The sequence below is a fragment of the Eleginops maclovinus genome, chromosome 13, assembly GCF_036324505.1.
Source record: "Eleginops maclovinus isolate JMC-PN-2008 ecotype Puerto Natales chromosome 13, JC_Emac_rtc_rv5, whole genome shotgun sequence".
Taxonomy (NCBI): domain Eukaryota; kingdom Metazoa; phylum Chordata; class Actinopteri; order Perciformes; family Eleginopidae; genus Eleginops; species Eleginops maclovinus.
The window spans coordinates 9,732,133-9,751,541 of record NC_086361.1 but is presented as its reverse complement, the minus strand read 5'-3'; the positions used below and the strand labels follow the sequence as shown (position 1 = coordinate 9,751,541).

At 39.1% G+C, this 19,409-nt stretch overlaps 1 long non-coding RNA gene across 1 annotated transcript in view; it reads right to left on the bottom strand.

Moving 5' to 3' along the window:
* Positions 1-13,145, bottom strand: part of LOC134875529 (uncharacterized) — a 40,707-nt gene extending 27,562 nt beyond the window's left edge. Inside the window, exons 1-2 of the long non-coding RNA XR_010167210.1 lie at positions 12,845-13,145; positions 11,167-11,225 (exon numbers count right to left, since the gene is read on the bottom strand). This is a non-coding gene — a long non-coding RNA (uncharacterized LOC134875529). The remainder of the gene's footprint in view (positions 1-11,166; positions 11,226-12,844) is intronic.
* Between the last annotated feature and the right edge of the window lie 6,264 nt (positions 13,146-19,409).

Genomic DNA, 19,409 nt, shown 5'->3' with positions numbered 1-19,409 from the left:
CCAAAATACTGATAATCTAATCCCACCGCCACTAGAAAGACAAGCACTAAATCCAATATTTATATATTGACATGGGGAATAACCCTAGATGGATTAAAAGGCTGCTGACAATGTGAGTTAACGTTTTCTATGCATTCCAAATGAGAAAGTGTCTCACAAGCTTATTTCTGCCTCATATATCACCACACATATCCTGAAATTCATATTACTGCGAACATGTCACAGGAGGTGCAGAATCAATGGAAATAGGATTCCTCCTGGAAGGTTACAGTATTTAGAAAGAGAAATCAGATAATCGTTATTTCCAGGGAGAATGAAATGTGAATGAAGGGGTTGTCCCCAGAAAATGACAAAATAGTCATTATGCCTTCAGAGCTCATAACAAAAGACAGTGGCCTATATTCCACACATATTGTTTATTCTATCAATGTGTTGTAATACTGGTTATTAAAGCATTCTTAAACATTTTCCTCCTATTCATTTGCAAATGTATCCAAAATACCAGGTTTCGGTTTTGATGTCAGCTACGAGTAAAACAACCACATTACTCACTTCAAAATAACATATGGCATTGTGTCAAAAAAGAACATCAATATTTTCTGACAAATTTAGTGATGCAGTTCAAGATAAAAATAATCCCTATGTACTTTTGGGGATCATTTATCATTCACTCGATAGCAGGAGTGGAGTGGAGGATTCATGTTACATACAATATATTTTTACAAAATGGAAATTATGTAATAGTCGATGTGTTAGTCATACACACTTGGTTTGCCCTATCAGCATTGAGATATACAGTATAACAGTATTGGAACATGGGAGCACAAACACTCACACATTCCCAACATTGAATATTCAGTGGCACGTATTTGTTCTAAGACCGGCCTGGTGGGACAGAAGTGTCAGATGGTGGGATAACTTTCCTGTAGATTTGTCTCACAAAAAAAGTGAGTCTCAATGTTGCCACAGAAGCCTTCACTGACCAAGTATGCTCAGAGAAACTCAGGTCCTTTCTTTAACCTTGTTGTGTTGGTCATGCTGGTGCTCTTATCCTACGTATTGAAAACAAGTAGTGAATTGTCGACCTCATTTCTTATATTTGGTAAAAAAAACTGTTTGCATCCCAACAGAATTCAATAAAGCAAATGCTCTGACAAAAACATGTACAAATTTGGGGTCCAAGTTCGACCTGCCTACATACCTGCATGAACTCTGCCCTTTTGCTGATTGCCAGCAATGGAGTCTTACACAGCCTGCAAGTTGGACAGCTATGAGTTCTAACAATAGCTATGTGTGTTTCTTTCTGGTAATAATGAAATGTTTATTATCATAATTAAAATGTTGAGGTGTCTTGGGCGGAAGGGATGTGCTTGATTTGTATTTTCTTTGTTAGATTTAGCATCTTTTAGCGGTAGTGCTGCTAGCTACTTTCATGGAAAAAGAGTTGGCAACTTTGGGATTGGTTTTAAGGTTAGATATTTCAATAAATTGAGCTTACTCTCTGTCTACTTTAACAATGCCAACTTGATTTCAGACAGTGAAAAACAGCTTTTTATTTCAAATCGGCGAACATTCACCAGCTAGCTAGCTAACTTTTGCCTCACGTCTCCTGGCTCTGCTTGTGTGAACTATAATGTCAAGATAAGATAACAGCTCAAGAAAATCATAAGCTCATCACCGTGGCGTAAGCTTCATGACCTCTCTGACGACTGTAACCCCTAACCCACAATTACTACTCCAAATCAGCAGTGTGAGAGAAAAGAGTTGCAATAACTTTCTATTCATGTCAGACAAAAGATTGATAAGAAGTTTTAAATGGTTCAAATTCTAAAATGGTCCTCCTTCTGTCTGGGGGCCTTAACCAACTTAGGCTTCATTCCTATTTATCACCCCCTCAGTGAAATGATTTAAGATCATGCACCAACTCCCTGAGCCCCATTCAGTCATTACATTCTTAACCACAAACCTGAGGCTAAATCATACTGTCATACTCTGATGTGCTTAGGTTACAGTGACTGTTTGCAGTGTGCTCAGCCTTCAGGGTCAGAGGAGACTGAACCATTTCACACCCTGGCAGCAGTGGAGGGAGGGTACATCAACATGTGGTTACCCACCTGTAATAACACGCTGTCTACCTTTTATATACACTACTGCACACCTGTGAGCCACAGTTTTGCCTAGTCAGCTTTTTATTTGCTTGCATAGCCTTACTTTTTGTAGCTGGGTGCTTGCCTGCATGTATTTTACTCTGTGGCCAACAGACGGCACATTCATTTAATAGAAACTGCGCTGCAGCATTGCATTAGGTATTGCTTTGCATGAAGATTATTTCCCATCTTGGTACAGACTTTGTGTTGTTTTGCATTCGGACTTTGGACATGTCTAACATCTTGAAAGTGCTCAATTCATATTAGAGATACAGACACGCTGATCTCAATTTTCTAAACTCCATTGGGAGTGCCAAATAATCTGAATAAAGACAAAAGCCACAGCGTTTCCATAAAACTACAATATATCTCACTGCATGGAGTGCTGTGAAAGATTGGTGTTACAAAAAGATAAATCCCAATGGATGACTTACGTGTATTTGTTCTTTGCAATGACTCAGCCTACAATTGTATGGTACGAACGGCGATGATTAAACCTACACTATTATTTATTACTTACTTATTAAACTTTTTTATTCTAGGCTGAAAAGCGATTCTGGATTGCAGCTAAAGAACAGTAACAAAGCATTGTAGCATAGGTGTAATTTTCACTGGCGATGCTAGTGGAGACATTTCCCCCACCACTTTTCACCATTAAAATATATTCAATACAATGTTAATACAAAAGGAATAAACATGGTTTGTTCAAGTTAAAACTTTTTAAAATCCCCTATCCATCTGATAATTTCATGAAAACATGATTGCGTTCAATATTAACAAAGGGACTTGTTTCGCCCCCTGCTGGCTATTAGAGAAAATGCTGGTTTAAGTCACTTACACATTGGCTTCACTTCAGACCTGGAGGTTGCCCCCTGGCTACAATAGAGAGCTTGACAGGCATGGCAACAGTAACTAAGGGGGATGGGGCTATCAACATGTCAGCACCTCCTGCATTCCATCTCTAATTGATCAGAGGCTGGTGGGGATGTTGAAAACATTCGAGAAATGAAGGAAAAGGGGACTTCCCAATCATGTGAAACAGATGCTTCTCATTCTCTCTATCTCCTTTCCCCCATCTCTTCTTAAAACTTCCTATGGACTCTTCTGGTTTCAACATGGAAGGCAAGTCAAATCATTTTGACAAGCAACATGAGGTAGTAAACCACCTGGCATGGCTCAGGAAACTATATGTCAACTTGAATGAACATTATATTCTCAAAAAGAGACAAATAAAGCAGCTTGATAATCCATCTAGATTTTTTTCTCCTACTTTTTGGAGCCGGGGAAAGAATCTGGCTCTATTCAGTTGGCCTCAATAATGAGCTGGAAGAAAATCAATACACCCTCTCTTATTCAGTGTGTGTGTTGGGGATATAATTAGCTTATAAAACATACAAACTTCTGTAGTGGTTTATGTGGATCTGAACACACAATCTGTGTCTTAGAAACAATAAAATACCCATATTAAAAAACCAGTTTGAAGCTGAAACAGATAAATATTTCCGCAGTACGATCATTATTTTGCCAAGTAGTTTATCTCTCTTTTCTTTGCCCACCAAAAGGGCCTTGGTGGTTGTACGTAGTTATAATTGTACATCTGGTAGCTGTTAAAACGGCGTACTTGGCACCACCGAGGTTTTTGCTGCTCGAGGAGAGCAACAACACGTTCCTATAGCAGCTCGGGCCTGGCTCAGTTCTCTCACTTCATCCCCTTTAGGAACAAAAAAAGGCATTTGACCCAAATAAGCCCGACCTTTGGTCTCTATGGGAGGGAGGCGAGATGCAGAAGTCATGGGCTTACCTTCATATCTTGCTGCACATGACATGGAGAATGAGCATAAAAGGGACGAGGCAGAAGGCAGGGAAGTGTGGTGTCAGCATGATATAGAGAAACAAGGGGATTGAACACCCCAGAGACGATTGATAAAAATAGCAAAGCAGATTCAAGGCCAGCCTCCAATGCAGATCTCTACCACACCTAGTGATGATAAGGTCACATGTCCCTTTTTCCCATTCTTGGTTGAATTGCTATTTCCAATCTCAATTTCCTATCACCTTCTCTCCAGGTAAAAAACTAAGATCCCTCTGTCTTTTGTTGCATGTTCTCCCCCTGTCTCTATCCATTTTTTAAAACCCTCTCCGATAAGAAGGCAGTGCTATTACCTCAAACAAAATGACTTTGTGGAAGATGAAATAGATAGAGAACTCCTATGTAGTGCAAATGGCATCATCCCCAACAGAGCCATTACTATTTGGGTTATTTCATTCCATTTTTTATCCCAGATGAGTCCCATGGCTTTCAGCTAAAGCCACTGTTTGCTGAAATGAGGTTGTGTGTGATTCCAGCTTCTAACAAGTGTGCTGTCCTCGCAAGGCACAACACCATCACAATCTCACACACCAGTTTAAAGCAACAAACCAGTACCAGACAACACCTTTTAACTTTTTTTGTATCCAGATGTTGCTTGATGCAAGTGGTTGTAAAAAAGACTTGCAGCAGACAGAGCTCTGAGCAATGTTTTCATAAGCCAATTGTTTTCACCATGCCATAATTATGAATATCTATAATCAATATAAATGTCTAAGAACTATAATCACAGTAATTAACCTCCTCTGTGGGTTGCCTATAATTGTCAGTAAATAGATAGGGTAAGCTTCAGTGATTGAAAATAACTATACTTACTTAAGCATTGTATTTATGTACAATTTTCTGGAACTGTTTTATTATGTGTTACTTTATACTTCTATTCCACAGCACTTCAGATGTGAGGATGATAATAAAGTTTATTATATTATATAATAACAAAAATGTGCATCGCAGATCTTGTTCTCAATTTATTTTATCCCTCATTAATCATCGCCGGACCTGTAAGATGTCAGACAACTGGACTCAAATACAAACTATAATGTATACAAAGTTCTTAAAACTAGCTTTATCTTGACTACAACTGTAAAATGCTATAGCTAGACACACATGCATGAGCATAAATGATGTACTATATAATATTTAAACCCCGGGAGGCAATTTTCCTCTGCATAAAACTGAGTAAAGAAGTGCTTTAACTTTAATGCTTTAATTAGATTTACTGTAGCCACATCTTCTGTTCTTTATTTAAGTAGGATTATAAATGCAGGACTTATCACTGTGGCATTTTTTTTTATTAAGTAAAGAACCTTCGTGCATGTTCCTCCACAAGCATAACTGATGTTTACTGTACAAAGTTATAGTAGCTGGTTGTTCAGGAGAAGAAAAAATGCTGTGATCCACTAATCACGATTCAGCCGGGTTGGAATGTAATTATAAAAGCATTATGAGGTGCTGAGGGCAGCAAGAACAAGACATGCAAGGGAGAACAGGCCAGACTCTCCTCGCCACCAGGTTACTTTACATTTCTGCAACCCAAGCAGCTCAACCCCCCCACCACCACCACATCCCCTCCAGCTCCTGACTGTGGTAATGACCAGAAGCAGGCACAGTCTCCTTGGCACAGCCCATCTGTTGTTTTTGTTTTTCAGACCGGGGTTGTAGTGGGGAGTGGGTTGATGTGTGGGCTGGTGTCGGCCTTGGTGAGGAATGAGAAAATGATGGGAGGCTTTAGCCACAAATTGTTCCCGGTCTGTTATTACAGTAGGTTGAACGTTAGCAACGGTTACATGGCCAAACAGACTGACACAATGGTCATCTCTAAATTAAGCCTTGGCTTACTGACGCAGTTGGTCGGCCATTTTGGACTCAATGAGGAGGATGAATAAGAGGAGGTAGCATGACTCTACCCGCCAACGACGGCACAAGGGATTCTGCTGAAAATTAAAATGTATATCAAGAATTCCAGAATCAGAAATATACTATAAAATACTTTAACTGGGCGGTAGGGTGGCTCAGAGGGCAGTCCTGGCCCATTATCTCCAACATAGTCCTTTTTGTGGGGTGTCTCCAGTGTTCCTTTTGATTTCCTTACATGCCAATTAAGAAGCCTGTCCTCTATCTATCTGATGGCCATAAGCTTCTGGAGGTAAGGGGCGACATTGCTGGGTTAGTGAGGTATTAGCAGATAATGGGGCCATGTCTTTATTTCAGTGCGCAATTGTTTACGGTCCATATGACAATTTAAGAGATTCGATTTTTTCAAAAGTAGCAAGTTTACGAGGCAATTTTTAGCTAAATCCCTGTCAAACAATAGCTGATTGGTTATGAGATTGCAATTCCGATACTTGGACTACAAACAGAAATAAGAATCTGCACCAACATTTGGTTTATTCAAATGCAAAATCTGTTTATAGATACTTCTTATACAAAAAGTCAAGCATGATGTTCTGCCACTGCCCTTGAGCCAGTGAATTTTGTACTAAACACGCACAACACTACTGAACACTTTTCCTTACTAATTCAATTAAATGATTTCTGATAATTAACAGGTATGGCAAACACTGCCACACTTCAGTGTTCAGGTTACAACATATGCCACATGGAGAGGGTCAGTGAGCAATGAGTGACTTGATGAAATCTCATAATGTATCTTTCCTGTCAGGGTTTCATATTCAGGTCCTTCAGCCATTGATACTAGTGTAAATATATAACTCTCTCCTCTCAATGATCCCCAGACAAGCTGGCTTTTGTTTGCAATGTAAGCAGCCCACCAGTTGCCTGCTTGCCCTCTCTGTCTCATGCACACGGTCACTGCTAAAGCCCGCCATTGTTCCAGGGCAAGATAATAGTATCAGTCCTTGACAGGGGAAGTTGCAGTCGGATTGGCACCAGCTGTTTAAGCAGCCATACTCTGTGGACCTGATTAGATTACAAAATTACACCCCATCTCATCTGACACTAGTTATTGGACCATAATATGTGGCGAAGCTAGCACGGTGCTTTACAACTCAGATCTAAAAACAAATTGCATGAATCCCCTCTGCAGTTAAGCATGTGCAGAGTGCAGCTCAATCTGCTGCCAGTGTTCAGAAAATTAGTGGATAATGTGTTGACTTTAAAAGACAATTCAGACTCTTATTCAGTTTAATTAGTATCCAAATCAGGTGATCTTGACTTGTGTTCGCAGATGTGTGTTGCAGGGAGAGAGAAGTGGCTCTTTTCACCTACAATAGTGAGGAACATAGGATAGTGGCAACATGGCAGCATTGGATCCAATAGATTTAAGAGGCTGCACTATTTAGGTTAGCTTAACAACTAAATGTTTTAAACTAAAAACCTTAACAATTAATGATGACAATGTGTTTGGGGCTTATTAGCAATTGCTAGTATGCTTACACTGTAAACAAAGCCTGGCAAAACTGCTAGTACTGCTGTAGATTTCAGATTTAGTTTTTTACATATCAAAATACAATCAAATATAGTTAAATCCTCACACTCTAAGGTAGTTTATTATTTGTGTGGGTGCTTGTTCAAACCTTTCAGCAACTTTTGAAGGATAATACATGTTATTTTAGATTCTTTTGATATTTAATCAATGTTATCTACTTTGATATACTGTAGTTTATTCATCCTTGCCAAACATTGAACTTGGTGATTACACAGTTATTGCAGGGACCAATTTATTGCCACATACTCATCCTGCTGTAAACACTTATCAGCACACCAGGTGTAATAATTTACGAAAGAAAATAGTCAATTATTTCCCTACTCCTGTTAGTGTTAGGTTTGCTGAAATCTAAAGTGCCCAGCTGTTTTTAAAATGAGTCCCCACTTTTAATTTGTCACCAATTTTCAAAGCTTTTTGTCTTCAGCTGGAACTGACAGGTTGAGTACAAGTGTAGGGAAATCGGACAGTATTGCAAAAAGGATCAACACATTGTCGGCTGTTTTCTTTTCCGGCATTTTTTTTATATTATGAAAAATATAATAAACAATACACTTGTTTGCTGAATAAGCTGTGATGTTTTTAACCGTTTTACCAAGTATAACAGAAACACCTCTTGAGCTGACAGCACTTGAAACTCATAATCCGTGCCTGCAACAAATGATGAAATATGGATGAAACCAAGACCTGGGCCCAAAATCATGACAACAGTAATTTCATGCAATCTGTCTGGTATGACTAAATCACACAAAGGGTAAGTTTTAAAACCAACCAACGCACTGCCATCTGCCATAAACAGCACACATCATGAGAACGGCCCTCTCTTCAGCTGTGAAATGATATATACCATCACTGTAATTATTGCCCACACATCTGTTGTCACTGCCTACAAAATCCCCATGCAAAATCCCCAACGCACAACAGTAGGTAGGTTAGTGATAGATTTACTGAGTGGTGTAGTGGAGAGCAAAGAGTGGGATTTATGTCAGGTCTGCTGCCTTTGAGGCAGAGACACCTTCAGAGCCGTCATAGATTGTTCCTATTAAGATTAATAATGCTTGTATTTACAAGGCCCACATCTCCCCTCAGAGCCCGGAGGCTGCCGCCTTGGTGCCAAACCACCAGCTGACCACAGCAGAGAGGCTGACGGAAAGAGCCGTGAATGAGTGTGTGTGAGAAATGGGAGTGAGAAAACACATGATGATTTGCACAGCAGTTCTTTGTAATGCTTTTTAACTTTCTTGAAGGCAAAGAAAATATGTTTACACTTATATTGTAATTCTATCTTATGTGTCAGGGAGAAAAAAGTGCTCTGCATTCCAATGTTACTTTAAACAAAATAATGATTGCGTATGGAGCCAGAGTTTTCTCACTCAAGTCTGCATCCAGTGATTAGTACCACATCACAAACCTAAGTGTGCTTACTATATTAAAATGTTAACCCATTTACCATCTTACACTAAGTTTGTATCACAATCCCAGGACTAATACAAAGGAATTATTTGTTCTTTCAAGTAACCATTTTAGATTTTGAGATTTTTGCTGAAAATTAGGTAAGAGGTTCAATATCGACCATCATATCTGACCAGTAAATATAGGAATAGAGCCCCACAGCAGCCCGTTGGCTTAGCAACAGAACGACTAGCTCTTTCAGAATTTAGAAAAGAGGATTTTGTGCTGGACTGTTACTTCTTACAGCTAAGACATAGTTTTAAGCCTAACTGCTGTTAGTTGTTAGTCACCTGATGTGATTAAAATGTCATACCTATTATTTGAAATGGTAATTTAAAAAAAGTTCTAAATGAGTATGGGCTTTATATGATTAAAACACATTAAGGCATTAGATAGAGTCACTTCCTTTCTCCTAGAGTGAAGAGAGGAATCTACCGCAAATTCAGACTCACTCCAAATATCCATTTAATGTAGCGCTATAATATTTAAACAATTTCCTTTTAAAGGTGATGAGAACCAAAAATCTATGGTGTCTGCTCTAACTAAATAACATTCAGATATCGCTTTTTGTCTTGCCAAGTCTTAGATTGAATTGTCATTTTCTGCCCCACTCCCCGCTAAAGTATACTCACAATCAATTGGATCTTAAAGGTTGAGATTAACCTGAACTGAGACCAGTTTTTGCACCCTGTCAGCTAAGAGATAACCTTTCTTCTGTGTTTTGCAAAAGTGCGATCATTGTTGCTCTCAAGCACCTGCTGCTGGTGGGATCTAGAGTATAGCGGAGGCCACGGCGTCAAGCGGCTCTGAGGAGCACAGCCCTTTCTACCAGGTGGACATGGATATGTGTTGGCATGAGCTTCATATACTTGCACTCTTCCATAATCCTTGCTTGGCTGAGAATCTGGCAAAGCTTCCGAGGACTTTACCCTTGTTTAGATATACATGGTGGGTTGAATATCACGTAGTTAGCGCCGTTTATCCTTAACCCAGAGACTCTGCTGTCCCATGGGGGTCAGATCCAGCATGTATGCTGAAGCGTGGACGGGCTTCAGGCAAAAAAATCTGATCTTAGGTGTAATGACGCCATGACAACTTTCTGTTCGTCACATTGCAGCACAGACCCTGCAGTTCCAATGGGGTACCTCAATTGAATAAACATGTCAACAACACTGGATATTATAGCATCTTCTCTTTAATGTGATCAATGTAATTCCTGAGGAAATAGAGGAGGATTCGACTGCCCCTTAATCCTTTCCAAAATGCTTCATCTTGTACTGTGGCCCTGATGGATGCATCAACATCTAGTGCGGGTGAGACGCTCATCTCTTGTAAAGAGTGTTGACCCTCCAGGAGGCTGTTAAATATGTAAATCACACCAGTCCATTCAGAGGTAATAGGCAGTGCCAAGGTTGCCCTATTGACAGCATGGTTTCCTATCTTCATATCCTGCCAGCACCTAAAGGTCTCTGCTAATAATTTCCGCTCTCTAATATACCTCAACACCTGCTCAGCTCTCCTCCACAGAGCCTTCATTGGCGGCGGCGCAACCGCATGATCAAAGAGCTGCTGGTCGCCACACGCTCATCAGCTTACTAAATCTACTTGAGCCCCAAGCTGCAGGCTTTTCTGGGTCGTTGTAAGTGACAACATCAAAAATATTTTGTGGTCCCACTTCATTTATAATATTTACAATTCCTCAACAATAAAAGTGCTTGTGTGTGTCTGCTCCTTTGTCATTGTCTGTTTGTAGAAGAGCGGCACATGGTTTGCAACAAAATAAATAATAGCAGTAGTTTGTTTTATGTCAGACCAGCCACTGCAGATTATAGTGACGTAGACTGCTTTCCCTACGGCCTCATGAACCTGGCTTTGTACTCTGTCATACTCACAGCCCAGCAGATGAGAGGACAAAATGTCTCTAATAGGCGGACAGTAAGCAAGCTGAAACATCGTTTCCAATAAATATTGTCTGTGAGAGTGAGGGGTGAAAAAGTGGCATAAACAACTCTTGCCAGGAACTCGTCAGTGTGTGCCTGGCTGCGCTGATCCACTGAATCAATGAGGAACTGTCCCCCAGGAGCGGCAGATGCTAGGAACGAAAAGGAGGGGACAGTGATGGAGGCAGAGCTCCCATCTGGGTGACGTCTGCGAAACCATGGAGTACACCTCGCATTTGTCCAAAAGGATCTGCATGTCGGTGACATTCTTCGTGTATGTCTTGAAACAGTAGTTGCAAATGAATGTTTCCGTACCTTCTTTGATAGCCGGGGTGAAATGCTTCGAAACACCAGACTGCATGCGTGGCATCATCCTGTGTGGGCAACGGAGAGAAAAGTTAAAAATGATCTATGTTGGGAAAGTGATTTTTGTTTGTGTGTCTTAAATGTCAGAGTAATCACAGTGATGCTTTTATGGTTATACTTATTTTTTTTTATGTGCTAATTAGGGAGCAACTAAGGATTATTTTTTGATTCAGATCATATGTTGTTTATTTCTCGATTAGTTAAAAATTCATTTAGTTAGTATAATGTCAAAACAAAGCGACTAATTGCCTATCACTACCCTCTAAAGAACCCTGTGATGTAACCAATTACTAAAACGCAAACTAATATCTATGAATATTCAGTCTACTATCAAGAAAAGCAGGCAAGAAAGAAAGCAGCAAATCCCCATTAAAAGGTTTGGATTAGAGGCTGTTCGGCATTTCTGTTTGAAATCGTTGCAATCATCTAATCAACTGCTAATTTGATAACTGAATTTCAATGCTTTTAGCAAAAGGCTGCATTAGAAATGATAAAAACTATAAAACAGCTAACCTGAGGCCACCTATCTCATCAGAGGTAGCAACTGGATAAATCTGCTAGTAATAAAGGCTGACAAACATCATTGATGACAGGTCACAAAGTCAAGACTCAATGCTAAAGCTAATAAAAACGAATTAGGCTCCCCTCTAATAAAAATGTCACTATAAAATGTGTGTATATATTATTGTATCACCCTCTACCAAACAGTTACCCCTGAAATAAATCAATCATCTTTTGACCCCTTATCCCAGGTTATCTGCAGATCTATAGGTGGCGGACAGTTCAAATAGTGATTATTCCACCACTATGTTTAATTTTAATGCTTTGCAACATTTCCAGGATATAGAACTTTGTTGGAATTCTCCAGCTAAAAGAAAATGTGGGAAAAGGAGTAATAAATATGATATTGTGGAGGGAAATTGTTATTGTTCGGTCCGGCTAAACATTTCCCCACACTTCATTTTTATATTGGGACCCTTTTTGCGTCATAAACATCAGATTTGGAACCATGCACTACCTCAGGACAATCTGTGAGTTACAGGCCAATTAAATTAACACATTTCTTCGCCGTGCAGAATTTGAATTGGTCCAATATGTATTATAAATTGCATGTTATATTTAGTTATCGAGCAACTAGCCGTTAGCTTATCAACCTACCTATATGAATGGACACAATTCCACTTTCACAACAGTCATCACATGTGGCTCTGTCAGCTGCTGTTACGGTAAATACTTGTTTTTGTTCACACATAGCCTCCTACAAACATTTTGAAGGTGTTTCAAATCAAGAAAAAAAGTAGTAATAGTCAGGGCAATAAACTCTGGCGGGCTGTTGTTTTGAGTGTAATTACTTCCTGATTCCGTTAAGTAAGGGAGTTGACCTGGATCAATAAACGTAGTTTCTACTCTGGAAGTTGCAGGAAAGCAAAGAGAAGTCGGTGGGAGAAAATGTTTGAACACATTCTGTTAAATGGCAGGTGACTCTACAGCTGGAGCAAAAACCACGGGGAGTGAAAGGTATGTTTCAATACAACGCACTCAATGAGGATAATAACTAAGGTTTGCAGCTACTCTGAATGAGGCTACTCATAGCTTTTGTTAGGAGTAGGCTAACATTAGTACTTACCTTGTTATTTTCTCAGCGGGGTCAAGTGTTGTGTTTCATTTTTTTTTCCTTAGCAGTAAACTCTTGTCACAGTCTCTATTCTCCAATGTACTGCTATTTTTTGCCCTCTCATATCCTCCCCTCTTTTTCTGTGGTGATAACCCTGAATTTAATTGAATCCTTGGTAAATAACATGATTAAGTTCATATAACATTAACCCCTTTTAAAAATTATTATTACGTTAAGCTTTAAATACCCACTACTAAATGATTGACTGCTTGGCTTTGCCATTGATTGCCCGCACTGTGTAGTAACCACACCATTTTCACATATTGAACAAAGGAAAAGCACAGGTGTAATTCATTACTTTAAATGCAGCTGTTTTTTCAGGGTTGGTTTTTTGCATGTTAGCTTGTGTGGCTTGGTTGGATTTTCCTGCTTTGACATATTTACAGCTGTTTTAATTTGTTATACCTTCGAACATTGCTCCTTTTAGTTATGATACACTTTAACATATTGGTCTACCGATCTGGGAATGTGGTGATATTCAGAACAAAGTGTCAAGGGGCAAGAAACCTAAGCTGTCAGTTGATTAGACAAGAAACACTCCAAACTATCCGAACCTTTTATTTTGGAGCTAAAACTAAAATTGAGCCAAGATTTATTGCTTATTTTGCACACAAAATCCTTGAGCCCACATCATATGCTGTGTATATATAAAAGCACATCCAGTACAGCTAGCTAGCTAGCTAGCTGGTTGTTGAATCAGGAGGTCAGCTTGTAAATTGTAATGTATTTACAATGGACAGTTTAGCTAACAATTTGACTAAGGCTGTAACTAAAAATAGCTTTGATTGTTGATTAATCTACCAACTATTGTCTTGATAAGGCTAATCGTTTTCGTCGTTTAAAGGTCTGAAACGAATGAAACCTATCCATCACCTTTTCCTCAGCCTGAAGTGACATTTTACAATGTGTTTTTTTGTGTGTGTCTGATTAACAGTCTGATTAAGTTTAAAAGTAACACTTTCTCACAGTTATTGAATACATTATCATACTATTTGCAAATTGTCTGTAGATGATGACCTAACTCATTGTTTCAGCTCATAAATATTGCATTTTTATCATTTTTCTACAAACAAAACCAAAGGTGTGTGTGTATACCGTTAACAAGTAAGTATTGTTGTTGTTTGCCCTAGAATAGATGATGGTAATTTCTTGTCCCTTTTTTAAAAAAAAAAAAAATATTATAAATTCCACAAACTAATCCCTTACCGCTGATGTAGGTCTGTACTGGTTTCGGTGTTAATAGTCAACTGATTTGTTCAAACACTAAATGACAGTGATTATCTCTAACTCAGGGTCACATTACAGTGCCATGTGTCTGTCATTAGAGACATTTCTGGAGTTTATACGGTGTCCAGATTTTTTGTAGAATGGTGACTGCAGCCAAAGTAAACTAACTCTATCTAATTTTGGGGGCAATCTGAGCTGGTAATGTCAGGTTGTATCATGGCACACTTCAGAGGGAGAATATTCACTTTGACAAACTGCAGGGAGATGGAGACAGAAACAGGACCCAGTGCTATTATTTTCTTGTCTCTTAGGGTTGGATTAAGTCACCCAGCCCTTTTGGAGAATCAGCATTTGAGCCAAAAAATTAAATGTCAGACCACAGGGACACCAGAAAAGAGGAAGCAGGATGATGTAATGACATGGCAGTAATGAACGATGATGTTGGCTTTCTGGTTAGTTGGCGGGTTTGGCTGCGTTTAAGCCTTCTCCAGTCGCATGGGAAATGTTTCGCCATTTATTCAGACAATAAACTCTTTTCATACTTAAATGACTTGATAGGAAATTCCACCGGGGACAGAAGGAACAACACAATCAAGATGTCTTGCAGTAATAGAGTTTGATTTAAGGCACAGAAAAGCGCATTTAAAGTATGATAAATGTTTTTTTTTCCATCGTTTCGTTCCACATTTAGCTGTCCCCCAAGCAAAAGCTTCCTCTCTAATCCTATTTAATGTGGAACTGTAACAGGATGGCATACCAAAAGCAGTTTCATGCTAGCATCTTGATGTAACTGTCACTATTGCACACACGTCCTTTTTGTGTGAGAACAGAGTGATACAAATTGCAAAAAAAAAGGTTAATCATGATACATAGGCCACGTTATCTGTCGGTTGTTGTGGAGAATTTGGCTAAGAGAATAAAGTTATCGTCTAAGATCCAAGAAAACCTTTTATGTGTTCTCTGTTAAATGACTTCTCTTTATAGCGCTCTCTCAGAGTTGGGCTTAACCCCTCATCGCCAGCTTTGCACTCACTTTATAATATAAAATCCTTTCAACTACCACATTGGAATGCACTCCTTTAACATGAAAGAGCAGCAAATACTCTTTACTTAGGAAGGCATTAGGCCACTCAATAGGGAATAATTAAATGGTATCATATCATTCTTTACTTTAATCACTGATCTCTGCTTCTTGGAACTTAAAGCACAAATTACATCATGGGACTCATGGGATGAGAGCTTGGGTACTTTTATATGGACTTTAATAGCTTTAGTGAGAAAATTTAATTTGTTGTTGTGAGGGTTAAGCTTTCATTTGTTCTTTCTGTCTGTGGTTGACATTTATGAATATAAGAAGTGTTCCTATATTGACTTGAAGCAGTCTTCAAACAGTTAGAGTTTTTTAATAGATGTTGGGTTCATTTGTTTGTTCTCCGCTCTGCTGATTTTTCTTTTCTTGTACTTTTTCTCAAGTAAAGCTCTCCTGTTGCTGTCAGCTATTCTCAGCATGTTTGTTATATCAATAATACTTATTACTGTCAGATATGAATTAAATTTCTCTCTCCCTGACAAGGCTATACGTATAACCGAGTATACTTAATTGCTGAGTTGTAAAAACATCTCCAGGTGTAATTTAATGAAATCCATTTCAAAACTAACTTCAGATATAATCTCGTAAACACCTCCACATTCCAGTTCAATTAAAAAGTCAAACATTGCTGTCATGGTTCTCCAGCTGCTGTGCAAAGGCACGACAGATGCATCGCACAGCCTCCGCCAGTAAGCAGTTAGGATCCATCTACGTCAATTATAATCCACCATAACAGTTGGCCAAGTGTGATTCATTGTGGTTTAATTCAGGATTAAATTTATTAGCAATCATCACTACAATCTTGGATACATATCACGGTGGTGTTTCCTTTAATTTTAAATAATTGATCTGCCCATGTGTGCTCTACCTTTACCACCCAGCAGAGGCCACTGTGGCCAAGCGCCTTCACAGGACCTTTGACATCAGTGCCCGTCTATCTCTCTTCTCTCTCACCTCTGCTTGTTGCCAATTGGCCAAAACACCAATCACTGAAAAGGACAGAAAGGACTTAAAAGCAGCAACAAATGGTCAATGTTTTTAGTTGTCTGGCAAACGCTGGTTAAAATGCACAGCCATATTTGAGGCTGTACATTGTAGTGCTGTTGAGGAAGTATCCTCTGCGCATATTTTTGACATGTCATCATGATCTTTGAGACATTTCCCTGCTCCTACATGAGATCGTTTTGCATCTGCGACTGTAGCGACGACTGAAAATCACAATTACACAGACAGCTGCAAAAATGAGTCATATCAAATTAGGCGATCAGCATCATTGGTCCTGCCTAAAATGGACAGTCACAAGTGAATTTTAATGGCCAGGAAAATTGCTTTTACAACAGTTGTAAATAACTGTGGGAAAGTCTCAAACTTGTGCAAAACAAAAAAAGGAAATGACTCTTTAAGCATAAAGGAGCATAGGTCACAAGTAGATCCTCATGGCGGATAGACACTTAATGTGATAGATACCTAACAAAAGAGCTCTTTATCAGACTCTAGGGTAGGCAACACCTGATCCAGACCCTGAGTTGAACCTATATATGAAGTAATTTTCAGGCTCGTTGGGTTTGTCAATATGCGCTTGATGATAATGGATCATAAAGCATTCACTTCTAACTCTGATCACACGCTTCACCATTTATTAAAAGTGATTGGATTTTCTAGAATAGAAGAAGTGCAGTAACAACTGTTTGTGTTTCTACATTTTCTATGATAAAAGGATAGATTCAAATCTGTCTTAAGATATTATATGAATGCCCCTTTTGACATTACAAAACGTTTATGGTCGTTATAATTATTTTGTCCTGTTCATGTAGTGGCTTTTAAGGGGTTCTTCATGATGGGCTGTTAACGTTAGTGTTGTGGGACAATTACAATTAAAATCTAGATTATTTGAAGGAAAATTAAAGGCTTCCTATTGTTAGTTTGAAAGGTCAAGTCGACATCTGTTTTGTTCTGGGAAGCTCAAAGAGGGAATTATGTTTTAAACAAACCGTAATTTGGGAAGCGGTAGAGCAGATTTTTTTATTCATACTATTTGGGTCAGTTAAGTTCAACAACAAAGTTCAATCAATTCTAATTATACTCCTTGTGTACTATTTGGACCGGGTCAGAGTGTCCTTTTGTCCCGAGTCATGTTCAAACAACTTTACCACAGGCACATAAAAGTCTTAAAAAAAACATTGACCTTTTCTAAAGCGTTAAGACTGCTGGCCATAGTAATTTTCATGAGGTATTGCTAGTTAATTTCCTTGTGTACAATAACCCAAGTTACAGGGTTATTCCTGCAACACAACAGTACCAGTGTTATTTGATAAAGCCGAGCTTTATATCATCTTCTGTTGCTGCTGGTTGAATGATACTGTGTACACAGGCTATAGGCATGCCTTTGCTCGCACTCACCACAATAATCTTCTTCTTCCTCTCTCTGTCCTTGCAGTGTGTTTGCCTTCACTGTGTGATGACTCTGAGGTGAGCAAAAACAATAATGACCACCTGCCTGTAAACAGTCATTTGCTTAGGTACAGTAGCTCGCGCTCACTGAGTATCTATAGGCACACTATGGATATATTGAGCCACAGAGGCTGAGTGTGTCTTATCTCCCCTCTGAACACAACTAATGTCCCGTAAGGAAGCAGGTGTGTGAGGGGAGGCGGATCGCGAGTGACAAAGATAGGCTAGGTAAAGCTTAATGGCTCAGATGCTGGCTGGGAAATCAATCTCCCTCCCAGCCTTTCTCCTTCGCTTGTTTCCAATCCCTATTTTTGTTTCCTGCATGAAAACGACAAGCTTGGTCACCTCAATGAGTCACAGCCTTCGCTCCATTCAACCAAAAAACACCCTGGCAAATATCACAACATTTTCTCTTTGAAACTATCTCACATCCAAATGGATTTTTACGCCTGTTTGTTTTGTGTTTTTTATTTTTTATCTGAGGCGGGGAGAAAACACTACAGACTTCGGTGCTCTATCTCATAATAACCTGCAGATCCACTGAAATGGAGCAACATTAATGATTAAAGCGAGTTCACAGGCAAGCACTCTTTGGAGATAAACACAGACACCTTTGTTTACTCCAGTAGGCAGAGGCTAAACATGCGCTGAGATCAGGACTGTTGAAGAAAGGAGCGTTTGCTCAAGTGTATGAAGTTTACAAGACCATTTCTAAATGCATTTTCTTTGTTGGACAAGGGCTGGGAGAAGCAGCTGGCTTTGTTACACACACCAAATCAAATTTGAGACAATTTGTCTTATTGAGAGGAATTAAATCAGGAGCTTTAACAGACAAGAAATACTAAATAATTTATAGAGAAAAAAACATTCTTCTTCTTCTTGCAGAATCGTTTTTACATCCGCAGATGTCTTGGTATGTACTGTAGGAGTTAACAAACACAAAAAACTTCCAGAGTTCTTAATAATGTGTGTAAAATAGAATACAATGTTGTAAACAAGGAGTACCAAATGAAAGTAAAGTGTCTTTATCTGAGAGAATTTGTTCAAGGCTCTATTATGATGATGAAATTGGTATGAAATCAAGAAAAGGCTCAGCACAAAAAGGAACAGTATTTGCCCTGTCAATGTTATTTGTCAAAGATCCGATACTCCTGTGTTCTTTACACTGCTGCTCCTGGTGAAAATATCCCTCTCTTTCCCAAATGTCATGACCCAGGCTCAACTCTCTAATCATGAAGCATGGGGCCGGCTGTGGAGCCTGACTATTATGTGCTGTCACTGTGACCCATGGGCTGACACAAACATATGCTGAAAAAAACTAAGATAACATCCCAAAAAAGCATCCAAAAAGATAGACAAACTCTATGTTGATATAACCAAAAGCAGCAAAGTTTTCACAGTCATACGTTCTCTTTGTTTGCAAGAATCAAGGAAGAAAAACAACAGAGTAAAATCAATGACCGCAACAGACACATTCTTGAAGTGTCAGGGGTTAAGAAGAGACCTTTGGGTTGAGTGCACATGCTTCCAATTAGCCCTCAAATAGCCAAGAGGAAACAGTTGATTTAGGAATATTACTGAAGAATGACTTTAATTAGCCGAGAGACTAAGGGGCCCTGCATGCGGGTACCACTGTCGGCACCAAACAAGGCCAGACAGCATTAATCAGCAGCAGCAAGCTCATTGGAAACAAGACTTCTAGAGCGGACATTTGTTTATCATCCCTCCTGATAAATCCTATCTTTTGAC